A 14,033-nucleotide genomic window follows, 5' to 3' on the forward strand; every position below is an offset into this window, starting at 1 on the left:
ATGTAGGCATTTTATTTTGTTAGCAATTAAAATGAAAGCAACTGTCAAATGCAGCTGAGGCACTTAATATTAAGAATTGATTTTACTCTAGTTAGACCTGACCAACAACTCCCATCTAAAATCAAAGGCATGTCAGTACAGACGATGAAAAGAACAGAAGATCAATATCCAATATTTCAGCTCCAAAGTTAATAGCTTTACTCATACAAGCCCAGTGAACCGTATGCTGTAAAAAAGCAAAGTTTGGTACAATAAGCACATAGTGTCTTTTACTGGAGAAGTAGCATAGCTTAGAGGATAGAGTATGGTCATCTGGCATTTACCCCATCATCAGCCCCTATGTACAAATCTATAAATTATACATTATGAATTATTTTGAATAATTTCTGTCTCCCCCGGTAGATGGTTAACTCATTTCAGGCAGGGAACCCCAACTCTACTGTACTGTAATAAGGCCCACGTCATCCCCCGGGCCTGGAATGCCCTCCCTCTGCCCATCTGCCAAGCTCGCTCTCTTCCTCCCTTCAAGGCCCTGCTGAGAGCTCACCTCCTCCAGGAGGCCTTCCCAGACTGAGCCCCTTCCTTCCTCTCCCCCTCGTCCCCCTCTCCATCCCCCCCATCTTACCTCCTTCCCTTCCCCACAGCACATGTATATATGTATATATGTTTGTACATATTTATTACTCTATTTATTTTACTTGTACATATCTATTCTATTTATTTTATTTTGTTAGTATGTTTGGTTTTGTTCTCTGTCTCCCCCTTTTAGACTGTGAGCCCACTGTTGGGTAGGGACTGTCTCTATATGTTGCCAATTTGTACTTCCCAAGCGCTTAGTACAGTGCTCTGCACATAGTAAGCGCTCAATAAATACGATTGATGATGATGATGATAATGGCATTTGTTAAATGCTTACTATGTGCGAAACACTGTTCTAAGTGCTGGGAGGGACGCAAGGTAATCAAGGTTGCCCCACGTGGGGCTCACAGTCTTTATCCTCATTTGTTTTTTGTTTGTTGTCCCCCGGCTAGACTGTGAGTCCGTTGCTGGGTAGGGACCATCTCTATATGTTGCTGACTTGCACTTACCAAGTGCTTAGTACAGTGCTCTGCACACAGTGAGTGCTCAATATGATTGAATGAATGAATTTTACAGAAGAGGGAAATGAGGCACAGAGAAGTTAAGTGACTTGCCCAAGGTCACAAAGCTGACAATTGGCAGAGCAGGGATTTGAACCCATTACCTCTGACTTCCAAGCCCGGGCTCTTTCCATTGAGCTATGTTGTTTTGTGCGAAAGCATAAAGCACTGTGCTCTCCTAAGTGCTTAATACAGTACTCTGAGCAACATAAATGGTCAGTAATTTATAATGAATAAACACAGGCCATAGGAGGTTAAGTGACTTTCCTGAGGTCACACAGCAGGAAAGCAAAAAGCCAATTTCCATCTATCTCCTTCTCCACTAATCCATGTTGCTTTTTAAATGTGATACCAGAGCAAGGGATGATTTCTACCTAAGCAGAATATATAAGGAAGGGTGTGAAGCATGACCAGTAATGTGATTGAAAAAGCTTTATATTCAACAACCTCTGGGAAAGATTACTTCCCACGTTTTAACCGACTCCTAGTCATTTTATCCAAGTGATGATCACTTCAACAAGGACTTTGTCTTGTCCTGTTTAATGGAATCGACTGTAAGAAAAGACAGGAATGAAAAACATTTAGAAAGTGGAGCTGGTTTAAGATTGCAGATTGCAAAATAGATTTTAATTTTCAATTGAGTGGAAATTTTCAGGTTATCCAGATTGGTGCATTTGTAAACTCCATGCCAAATAACATAAGAGAAATCAATTGCGGTAATGAGAGGGAGAATGAGTGATTAAATGATTATGAAATACTGATGGAAAATATAAAAAGCCAATATTTAAGCATCCAGCTCATTTAACACATGAGCCATCTATGGGGATTTTTATGAATACATGCAAAATATCATTAATCAATCATAGTATTTAGAGAAGAATGAATAAATCAGGTGAGGAAAAAGATTCTGATACATTCTCTAGGAGAAAGTTAGCTTATGAACAGTTTTAGGGGGTGGTTATAGGTTTAGTTTGTTTCCATAGCTAGAGAAACTGGATAGCCCGATGAAAAGAGCTGAAGTCTGACAGTCAGAAGACCTGGGTTCAAATCCTTACTTCATAACTTATTTGCTTGCTTCTCCATGTCCCAGTTTGCTCATCTGTATAATTTTCCCCTCCCCTTAGATTGATATCTAATCCAATTACACTATCTCCACAAGATTGGTACAGTGATTGACACAGTAAGTATTTAGCAACTAGTAGGATTATTATTACTATCCATAGCTCTTCAAATCATGTTACTGCACTGTTGATTAAAGATGGGAGGAGCAGAATAATAATATTTCATTGTAGTAAAGTCTTATAAAACAAAAATGTCTTAAATTATTGAACAAGGCTCAAAATAATAATAATAATAATAATAATAATAATAATGGCATTTATTAAGCGCTTACTATGTGCAGAGCACTGTTCTAAGCACTGGGGAGGTTACAAGGTGATCAGGTTGTCCCACGGGGGGCTCCCAGTCTTCATCCCCATTTTAAAGGTGAGGTCACTGAGGCACAGAGAAGAGAAGTAACTTGCCCAAAGTCACACAGCTGACAAGTGGCGGAGCCGGGATTTGAACCCATGACCTCTGACTCCAAAGTGACATATGCACATATGCACACAAAATGCACTCTTACATGAAAAATGTATATGAAATCTTTTTAGAGTGGATCCATCTGTCTTAAAATCTTATTCAAGTCCTATTTGCTCCTTCAATCATCAGATCTTTGGCAAACCAAAGCTTCCCCTAAAGTAGAACTAATATATACTTAACCATTCAACTGACTGCACATTTGTATTATCTTTAATGTTAGAGACAACTAGTTCTGTGTCTCGTATCTAAGAGCTACTCGGCAATTTGGGAAATGAATGGGGTAAATTAGATGGGATGAAGTATACAAAGAACCACCTCTTTAGTAGCATTGCAGGAGGGCATCTAAACACTCTTAAAAATTCTTCCTCCAAGAGGAATTACCAGACTAATATCAGTTTGAGAGGCAATCTCTACTGAGAAGCAGCATGGCTCAGTGGAAAGAGCCCGGGCTTTGGAGTCAGAGGTCATGGCTTCAAATCCAGCTCCCCCACTTGTCAGCTGTGTGACTTTGGGCAAGTCACTTCACTTCTCTGGACCTCAGTTCCCTCATCTGGAAAATGGGCATTAAGAACGTGAGCCCCCTGTGGGACAACTTGATCACCTTATAACCACCCCAGTGCTTAGAACAGTGCTTTGCACATAGTAAATGCTTAATAAATGCCATCATTATTATTATTATGGGCTTGGGAGTCAGAGGTCATGGATTCTAATCCCAGCTCTACCACTTGTCACTCGTGAGACTTTAGGGAATGACACAACTTCTTTGTGCCTCAGTTACCTCATCTGTAAAATGGGGATTAAGACTGTGAACCTGATTACCTTGTATGCCCCCACCTACAGGACTTAGAACAGTGCTTGGCACATAGTAAGCACATAACACATGCCATCATTATTATTATTAACCTCCCTTAAACCCGCCTATCCCATCAATGAAGTTTAGCATTCATCTGAAGGGCTTGGCTTTGACCAGATCAACTCCATTTTAGTCAGCCAAATGACCCTTAGCCTGAGGCTAGCATATCATGACCACTGGTGTTATCAGCAGATTGGTGAAGCTAACGTCAACTGGCATTACTGGTAGAGAATAGAGTCCCCAGAAGGAGGGTGCGGAGGGGGAGTTTTGCTCATAGCAAATGTGAGGTCTTCAGAAAATGGAAAATGATAGATCACTAAAGGCAGTGTCAGCCGAGTGAGGACTTAACCTGTGGCTGCTATTGCTAGTAATAAGTGACACGGTCCTCAGAAGTGGGTTACTTGACCTCGCCTGCCCTTATTAGTCGGGCAGAAACTCCTCACCCTGGGCTTCAAGGCTGTCCATCACCTCGCCCCCTCCTACCTCACCTCCCTTCTCTCCTTCTCCAGCCCAGCCTCCTCTGCTGCTAATCTCCTCACCCTTCCTCGTTCTCGCCCGTCTCGCCGTTGACCCCTGGCCCACGTCCTCCCCCTGGCCTGGAATGCCCTCCCTCCATACATCCACCAAGCTAGCTCTCTGCCTCCTTTCAAGGCCCTACTGAGAGCTCACCTCCTCCAGGAGGCCATCCCACACTGAGCCTCCTCTTTCCTCTCCCCCTCCTTCCCCTCTCCATCCCCCCCGCCATGCCTCCTTCCCTTCCCCACAGCACCTGTATATATGTTTGTACGGATTTATTACTCTATTTATTTATTTATTTTACTTGTACATATCTAGAATATCTATTCTATTTATTTCATTTTGTTAATATGTTTGGTTTTGTTCTCTGTCTCCCCCTTCTAGACTGTGAGCCCACTGTTGGATAGAGACCGTCTCTATGTGTTGCCAACATGTACTTCTCCAGCGCTTAGTACAGTGCTCTGCACACAGTAAGCACTCAATAAATACGATTTATTGATTGATTGATTAGTAAATAATACACACCAGTGCACTGCCCAAGTGGAGAGTCAACATGCCATACAAATACTGGCATACAGGAGACAGCTCTTAAGCCCACTGTGGGCAGGGACTGTGTCTGTTTATGGTTGCATTGTACTTTCCCAAGCATTTAGCACAGTGTTCTGCAGACAGCAAGTGCTCAATAAATATGAATGAATGAAAGCTGAGTCTCTCCCTTACCCAGAATGTGAGAAGACTGCTCTGTGATGTCCAGTACCATGAGAAACCCACTAGGAACGTGACTATCCCTGCTGTTGATCTAAAATACAAGTAGATATCCCTCTTGGGGCTGGGGCATATGTAACTCTTCTATAGGTGAGTCCCTTAAGGGTACCTATATACCTGTGTTACCCTTAATGATGGATTATATCAGGTTTACCTTTGTCTCTATAGCTTCATCTTTGTTCTCTCTTTACCACTGTTTCTCTCTCTCATGGAAACTCATGTTCCATGTAATAATAATAATAATAATAATAATAATAATAATGGTATTTGTTAAGCACTTACTATGTGTCAGGCACTGTTCTAAGCGCTGAGGTAAATACAGGGTCATCAGGTGGGGCTCACGGTCTCCATCCCCATTTTAATAATAAATAATAATAATAATGATTGTATTCGTTAAGCACTTACTATGTGTCAGGCGCTGGGGTAAACACAAGGTCATCAGGTGGGGCTCACCGTCTCCATCCCCATTTTAATAATAAATAATAATAATAATGATGGTATTTGTTAAGCGCTTACTATGTGTCAGGCACTGTTCTAAGTGCTGGGGTAAACACCAGGTTGCCCCACGTGGGGCTTACCATCTCCATCCCCATTTTAATAATAAATAATAATAATAATGATGATGGTATTTGTTAAGCGCCTATTATGTCTCAGGCACTGCTCTAAGCACTGGGGTAAACACAAGGTTGTCCCATGTGGGGCTCACCATCTCCATTCCCATTTCAATAAATAATAATAATAATAATGATAATAATAATAATAATAATAATGTATAAGTGTTGGGGCTCACAGCTGTAGAAACCTAGCATCTTACTAATGAATAAGATCATGAGTTGTTTCGACGAGCCAGTGTGTTGAGCATTAGTGGTCCCATTATTTTGTTCATCTTCCTGTTTCTCTTGTACTGTGAGCATGGGCAGCCGAATAAAAAACCTTGTAATCAAAATGACTAGGCGTGACTGGTCTGTTTAAGTCTCTCTCATACTTAGAGTGACAGTCAAAACCCGAACTCGGGTCTTAATGACTGGTAACATCTATATATTATTTAATTCCTTTATTTTTTTGTTCAACTTTTTTACCTGCTTCACATATGTTTAACTGGTTTTCTTTCTATTGCATGTATGCCATTTTTATCTGCTTATCTCCCTTCTTATACTGTAAACTCCTTAAGGACCAAACACAAAATATTGTGCTTTGAGTGTATGCTTTTAAACATGTAGTGGATTAAATTCCTAATAGTCTTAACCTCTGCCGCAATTAAGATGGCTTTCTACAATTTTATAAATTATTAAACACTTTTATAATTTACCTGTGGTCCAAAGTTGTCTCATAGTATTTAAAAGAGTTATAACATGTTCTCTTAAACCTCGCTCATCACGGCTTTTACAAGCACAGTATACTGTATGCATTACTTCTACGGAGACCTGGGGAGAAGGGTAAATTACTGGGTAAATTAATTTATTGTTAGTGATGTCTGCTGCCATTTAAGTGTTTTGGGGAGAGCTCAAGTGATGATTAGTGAGTGCATGGGTGGAAAAACTTCCATAATCCAATTAAATTGAGTGTGGAAAGCAAATAATTCACTGACTAAAAATCTACAATCCCCTGAGCAAGAGGTAACTCAGGAGATAACTAAGCAAGAGATATGTTTAAAGGTCTTGGGCTTGGCAAGAATAAGTGATCCTAGCTCTCTGGAATCAATGAGAGAATCACTTGCTTCAGCTTTCTCAGTAACATCCCAAGCAAACACATGCATCCCGGCCTTTATAATAAGATTGACAGAACCAGTTCTCATCACATAATTTTAGTGGGAGACAGATAGCCAGAAACCAAAATGTACATCTGACAATCAGTGGCTTCTATTTTTATTAGACTCTCTATGGTCCAAATACATAAATTATAATGCTTTCCCCACTTATTTAAGGAGGAAATAAAGAAGCCAGTACTTCTCTAATAATAATAATAATAATAATTTTGTTATTTGATAAGTGCTTACTATGTGCAAAGCACTGTTCTAAGCACTGGGGAGGATACAAGGTGATCAGGTTGTCCCATGTGGGGCTCACAATCTTAATCCCCATTTTACAGATGGATAACTGTGGCACAGAGAAGTTAAGTGACTTGCCCAAAGTCACACAACTGACAAGCAGCAGAGCTGGGATTAGAACCCATGACCTCTCCCAAGCCCGGGCCCTTTCCACTGAGCCATGCTGCTTCTCTACAGGCTAGGAAGAGACCATCAATCAAGAAAAAGGACTTTTGAGCTCCTCCTCCATACTGGACTAAGCACTAGGACTCTTCTCTAGAATTACAAAAAAAAAAAAACAAAGCCAAAAAACACCCATCATCAAGTAATTTTCAATTTAGCCAAGAGTTTACAGAAGAGATGATTCAAATGATCTGAAAATTTTACCATAACTTACTCAGGCTCTCTCACACAATGAATTTATGGTCATTGACGGAATCATGGATTTGGAAGAGAAATTCTAGAATGTGGCTCAATGGAAAGAGCCTGGGCTTTGGAGTCAGATGTCATGGGTTCAAATCCCAGTTCTGCCAATTGTCAGCTGTGTGACTTTGGGCAAGTCACTTCACTTCTCTGTGTCTTAGTTCCCTCATCTGTAAAATGCTGATTAAGACTATGAGCCCCCGTGGGACAACCTGATCTGCTTGTAACCTTCCCAGAGCTCAGAACAGTGCTTTTCACCTAGTAGGCACTTAATAAATGCCATTAAAATAAAGAGAGAATGTAAGCTCCTTGTGGACAGGGAACATATCTACCAATTCTGTTGTATTGTACTCTCCCAAGTGCTAAGAGCAGTGCTCTGCACACAGTAAATGCTCAATACATACCAGTGATTGATTGGTCATTTGGTCAGGGCTTTTGTCTCCAAGGTATGGAAAGACTAAAGCACTCCTGATGTATGGCCCTCATTTTTTTCTTCTTAAATATTTAAAGGGTTTGAGACACTAAAATCCCCATTAGTATCTTTATTCCAGTGTTTTATGATGCTGACAGTCATGATTTAGTTCTGTCCAAATCTCTCATGCTCTAATTTAAGTACCTTCCCATGTGTACAGTCTCATGTGCCGATGAGAATCAACTGGTTAGCAGAATGAACTGCTCACCCCCTTTCTGTATAATAGCTCAGATATATCAAGGCAATTTTGTAAAGTATGCCTCCCTCCCTAAACCCATACTACACAGCCTTTTTATCTCCAGGCTGAAGAACATTTAATTCTTTCACTCTTTCTCATGTGAGCTACTTTCCAAGGTTAAAGCATTTTATTTTCCCTCTTCTCTGGAGAAGTGAAATGACTCCAGTTAAACAATACCATAATAAGGGTTGGCTCACACAAAGGATAATGAAGGGTTACTTCCAACTCTCACATACTTGGCTTTTGCCTTTATATAAGAGGACAGCTGTGTATGAGGGAATAATGACCATTCGTCATTTATTATGTCCTCCAGCTCTTGTTCTTTTTCTCCTGATATCTAACCTTGCCTCACCTTGTATTTGAATTTCACGCCTACAATATGCCCCATCACACTTATCCCTACTGAGCACTTAGCTATTTCCCACAGCATGTATGCACTATCCTTATATTTTCTTCCCTTACTCATAATTTAATGTTTCTCCCCAGAAGACTGTAAGATCTTTGAGAGCAAAAGTCATGTCTACCAATTCTATTGCATTGTACTTTCCCAAGCACTTAGCACAATGTGGTACACAAAGTAAACACTTCAATGTCAATGCTGGATTGATTACTGAATTTCAGCCTTCCACTGGAAAGGCATTTCTGTTGTACTTTCCAAAGTGGTTAATTGAATGCCCTGCCCACAGTAAGTGATCAATGCATGCCATTAATTGATTTCGATTGATTAATGATTGTCACACTGAATTCAAGCCCTGCCTTTCAAAGTGTTAGCATGGCTACCTTATTTAGCAACATGTACATTAGAGTAATTCCCTGCCACAAGAATAATAATAATCGTGGTATTTAAATGCTTACTATATGCCAGGCACTGTACTAAGCACTGAGGTGGTTACAAGCAGATCGGGTTAGACCCCGTCCCTGTCTCATGTGGGGCTCACAGTCTCAATCCCCGTTTTACAGATGAGGTAACTGAGGCCCAGAGAAGTGAAGTGACTTGCCCAAGGTCACACAGTAGACAAGCGGCAGAGCTGGGATTAGAACTCATGACCTCCTGAGTCCCAGGCCTGTGACTATACCAAGCTGCTTCCCCGTGTTTGAGGGATTTTGTGGACCTTAGAACCGGCATCTGGCCAGTACTGAATCATTCTTCTCCCTCTAAGTAGACTGTGAGCCCCATGTGGGACAAGTACTCTATGCCATTTGCAAAAACTCTATCTGTCCCAGTACTCAGTATAATGCTTCCGCTGTGGCTGCAACTTTGTTTTTTCATTGTGTTTCTAATCTCTGTCTTGGGCAGCTATTGGAGCCTAAAATGGGGTCGGTTCCCAGGGGAAACAGCTCATCAGAGACTCCATCCCACTACCGAGAGGGTCAGCTCTGGGGAAGGGGGTCTCATAGCAGGACACACACCCCAGTCCTCTTCCCGACCCAACACAAATGTCCCCAAACACACTGGTCAGGCTCAAAGCAAATTCCCTCCTCCTCCTTTCCCAGGGCCTTCCTCATTCACTTTTAGACTATGAGCCCACTTGTGGGTAGGGACTGTCTCTATATGTTGCCAAATTTTACTTCCCAAGCGCTTAGTGCAGTGCTCTGCACACAGTAAGCGCTCAATAAATACGACTGCTTGATTGATTGATTCACAAGATCGGGTGACCTAGTAATTTCAGCTATGAAGACAACTGATCAGTAGACACCATCAACAATCAACTACTCATTTGTCAGATCGTATCAAAGGACTTTGCCGCAGTAACAAACTGCAGTGCAATTGCGCCAATCCATCGGGGAAGCAGTCTCCCAAAATGAGTTTGTAATAATAATGGCATTTATCAAGCGCTTACTATGTGCAAAGCACTGTTCTAAGCGCTGGGGAGGTTACAAGGTCATCAGGTTGTCCACAGCAGGGCTCACAGTCTTAATCCCCATTTTACAGATGAGGGAACTGAGGCCCAGAGAAGTGAAGTGACTTGCCCAAAGTCACACAGCTGACAATTGGCCGAGCTGGGATTTGAACCCACTACCTCTCTCCAAAGCCCGTGCTCTTTTCCATTGAGCCACGCTGCTTCTCAACTTGTGCACAAGTTGCCTCCACCTCTTCTGCCCAACTCGCTTCTTTAGCTCCATTCTGGTTTCACTCTCCTTCACAACTTTTCTCTCACCTCTGTCTCCATTGCCATACCTAATGAGCCCTACATTATCTTATTCTTTCTGTCTTCGATCCCAAGGATCATGGTCTCCTCTTGCTGGAACCAATCTTTCATCTCTCTGTATTTCTTCTTGCCTCCAGGATGTGTTTACTTGGATTTCTGCCGAGTCACTACCATCTGATGAATTATTTTTCTGGCCGAATATTTTTAACCTACAAAACTAAACTAGAATGGAATTTCTTTGAATTCATTTTGGCAAGGCCTCTTTCCCAGTTACTGCGGTCTAGATTTGAAAATTTCTTGCACCTACTTTCATTGAAAGCCTGTAATACGGAACTATCATTCCTACCACTCTGAAATAAAAGCAGAGAAAAGCAGAGATAATAGTTGATAGCTACTAAATTGATGTTATTGGGAAGTGGATCAAAACTAGCAGCTTCGAGTTGATGGCATCTGAGACATTAGCCCAGGGAAGAGGAGAAAGAAGGTGAGAGGCCAGAACAAAAAATTACCATTTATCTAAGGAAATTGATTACTAGGCTGCGAATGGAATGCCTCATTTGGAATTCATCCAATTTTTCATTCCTGAGCAAACTCCTTAAGCAAGTTTAAAAAAAAAAGACTTTTTTTTTAAGCACACATTTTCCCTTTGAAAGTTCAGACATAAATATTCATTCTGATGTATAAATGGGAACATTTTAAAGAGAAAGACCATTTGGGTGTTATTTCTGCCCCTCATTTAAAACAGAAATTTCTTATAGTGAAGTTTAAGGTCTTAGAATTAACTCTGTTGGAAATATCCCACTCCTCCACAGTTCGGAAACATGTTTTAGAATATATTTTTATTGTCAGGCTAGAATGTTTGTGCTGTCAAATTGATGAGGAAATTGTGTGCATCAGCACAGAATGGAAGTTGTCATTTCTGAACTACTGTAAGGACACTGGTAATTTGCAAGAAAGAGGACAGGAGGGTTGAAGTGAGAGACAAGGAGCAACTAGAGCTGATGGGCTAATAATAATAATAATTGTAGTATTTTTTTAAGCACTTATGTGCCAGGCTAAGCGTAGGGGTAGATATAAGCAAATCAGGGTGGAAACAGTCCCTGACCCACATGGGGCCCACATTCTTTAATTCCATTTTACAAATGAGGCAACTGAGGTAATGAAGGTTGTCCCACGTGGGGCTCACGGTCTTAATCCCCATTTTACAGAAGAGATAACAAGCGCACAGAAGTTACGTGACTTGCCCAAAGTCACACAGTTGACAAGTGGCAGAGCTGGGATTAGAACCCAGGACCTCTGACTCCCAAGCCCGAGCTCTTTCCACAGAGCCGTGCTGCCCCTCCAGAAGGACCTGGGTTCTAATCCTGACTCTGCCACTTGTCTGCTGGTTAACCTTGAGCTAGTCACTTAATTTCTCTGTGCTTCAGTTATCTCTTCTGTAAAATGGGGATTAAGACCGTGAGCCCCACGTGGGACAACCTTCATTACCTTGAATCCCCCCCAGCATTTAGAACAGTACTTGGCACATAGTAAGTGCTTAACAAATACCAACATTATTGTTATTATTATTCTGACTCCTGCACCCATCCACTCAGAGAAGCAGGGCTGGAAGAATTGGGATCAGAGCGTGAGCCAGCCTCAGCCGGCTGGGGGAGGAGCCATGAATGACCCGGACATCAACCTCAAAACCCCACAGACCCTCCTGTTCCTGGAGTGTCTCTCTCTGCCACTCCTCAGAGGAAATAACAAGATGGGGGAAAATGACAAGCGATGTTTTCTTCCAACGTGACAAACTGTTTTCCTAGTGCAGGTCTAATAGCCCATTTTCACACCTAAATGGGAAGGCCTTTGGTTTTACAAGATTTCAGTACAAATGAAATTTGTCTTTAATGATAATTATTTTCCTGTTGCTTTGCACACAGAGAAATAGTTGATCTACTTTGTTTCTTGACCTTGGATTTTCCTTACTCCCAGCTCTACGTTTCTTGACTTCTCTTCTCTTTTTTCACTTCAGAACTAGGGTCTCTGAGATCCGACCTCAGTAGATTGGAAACTCCATACATGGCTAAAACAGAGGCCAACCCTATAGAAAACTTTTGTAATCTAGGGGAACGAGAGGGCTTTGAATCAGAGAATCTGTGTCCTAGACCTAGGTCTTCCACTTGCTTGCTGGTTGACCGTGGGCAGGATCTCCTAATATATCTGTGTTTCTGTTCCTTCATCAGTAAAATGGGGATTCAATTAGAGAAGCAGCGTGGTTTTGTATCAAGAGCATGAGCTTGAGAGTCAGAGGATGTGGGTTCTAATCCTGCCTCCATCACTTGTCTGCTGTGTGAACTTGGACAAGCCCAATAACTTCTCTATGCCTCAATTACTTCATCTGTAAAATGGGGATTAAGGTTGTAAGCCCCACGTGGGACAACCTGATTACCTTGTATTTACTCCAGTGCTTAGAACAGTGCTTGGCACATAGTAAGCACTTAAATACCATCATCATTATTATTAATACCTACTCCCCCTTCTATTTAGAAATAACTCTATGTGGAACAGAGACTGTGGCTGTTGTGATTTACCTATCTTACCTCCAGACTCTAAGCTCGTTGTGGTTGGGGAATATATCATACCGTTATATTTTACTCACCCAAGTGCTTAGTAGAGTGCATCACACACAGTAAACACTCAATAAATAGGATTGACTACTGCCACCACCAAACTTCCTGGGTGGAGATATATATATATATATATATATACATACACAGGATATTGAGGTCCTTTTCCCTCCCCTCACAGCAGGAAATCAGCACTAATCAAAGCAGAGGACACCCTCATGAATCCTCATTTGTACTTTTTCCTCTTTTACTGAAAATAAATCAAAAACAAGTCAACCAACTGTGACCAGCAATCAGTTGTACAAGGCAGGGGGGACTCTGACTGGAGAACACAGGCTGTGAATTCAATTACCTCGTATCACTTGCTAAGGTGACCCCGTGGTTGTTCATTGAGGAATCTCTCAATACCAAAGGTAGAGTTCCTGTGCCCTTTTAAACACTTATAATAACAACTGTGGTATTTTTTAAGGGCTTACTGTGTGCTAAGCACTGTAGTATCCACAGCAGTGTTTACAAGATGATCTGGTTGGACACAGTTCCTGTCTCTCATCAGGATAACCGTCCAAGTCAGGATAACAGTTCTGCTTGTGAAGAGAACAAGTACTTAATCACCACTTTACAGATGAAGAAACTGAGGCACTGAGAATGCAAGTGTCTTGTCCAAGGTCACACAAGAGCAAGTGGGAGTTGGGATTAAAATCCAGGTCCTTGTCTCCAAGTCCTGATCTCTTTCCCCTAGGCCATGGTGCTGATGAGGGGAGAATAGTTTGGGGGTCTTTTAAATCATTAAAGACAAAGCAGCTGAGTCATTCCAGAACTTGATAAATTCTAAATTTGTTGTGGGCAGGGAACTTGTCTGCCAATTCTGCCATTCTATTCTCTCCCGAGTATTTAGTCTAGGGCTCTGTACATAGAAAGAGCTCAGTAAATACAGCTGATTAAATTGTTTTCATTTCTCTGACGTATGTAATGCTTTAGCAGTCTCAAAATCCCCATTAATCACTTTCAAGCTTGATGTTTTGAATTGTGAAATGTATTTTGTCCTGAAGGATTTTTTTTCTTACATGCCTAATTCTCAATGATTAAGACAGCATGAAGCAAAAAGAAAACTATTTCTTGATAATACTTTGAACTTTTATAGTACCACTTTTATTAGTGCTTTCACATGGATTACCCTCCCCCCACCCCAAAGCATCACTGAGGGGTAAATATGCCTTACCACACTCAGTTGAAAACTTGATGAATGTGTATCGTTTCCGAC

General features: G+C 41.4%; 1 protein-coding gene across 1 annotated transcript in view; it reads right to left on the bottom strand.

The window, feature by feature from the left end:
- CSMD1 (CUB and Sushi multiple domains 1) overlaps positions 1-14,033 on the bottom strand; it is a 1,252,749-nt gene that overhangs the window by 1,126,947 nt on the left and 111,769 nt on the right. The window lies entirely within an intron of this gene.

Source organism: Tachyglossus aculeatus, chromosome X1, assembly GCF_015852505.1.
Source record: "Tachyglossus aculeatus isolate mTacAcu1 chromosome X1, mTacAcu1.pri, whole genome shotgun sequence".
NCBI lineage: Eukaryota > Metazoa > Chordata > Mammalia > Monotremata > Tachyglossidae > Tachyglossus > Tachyglossus aculeatus.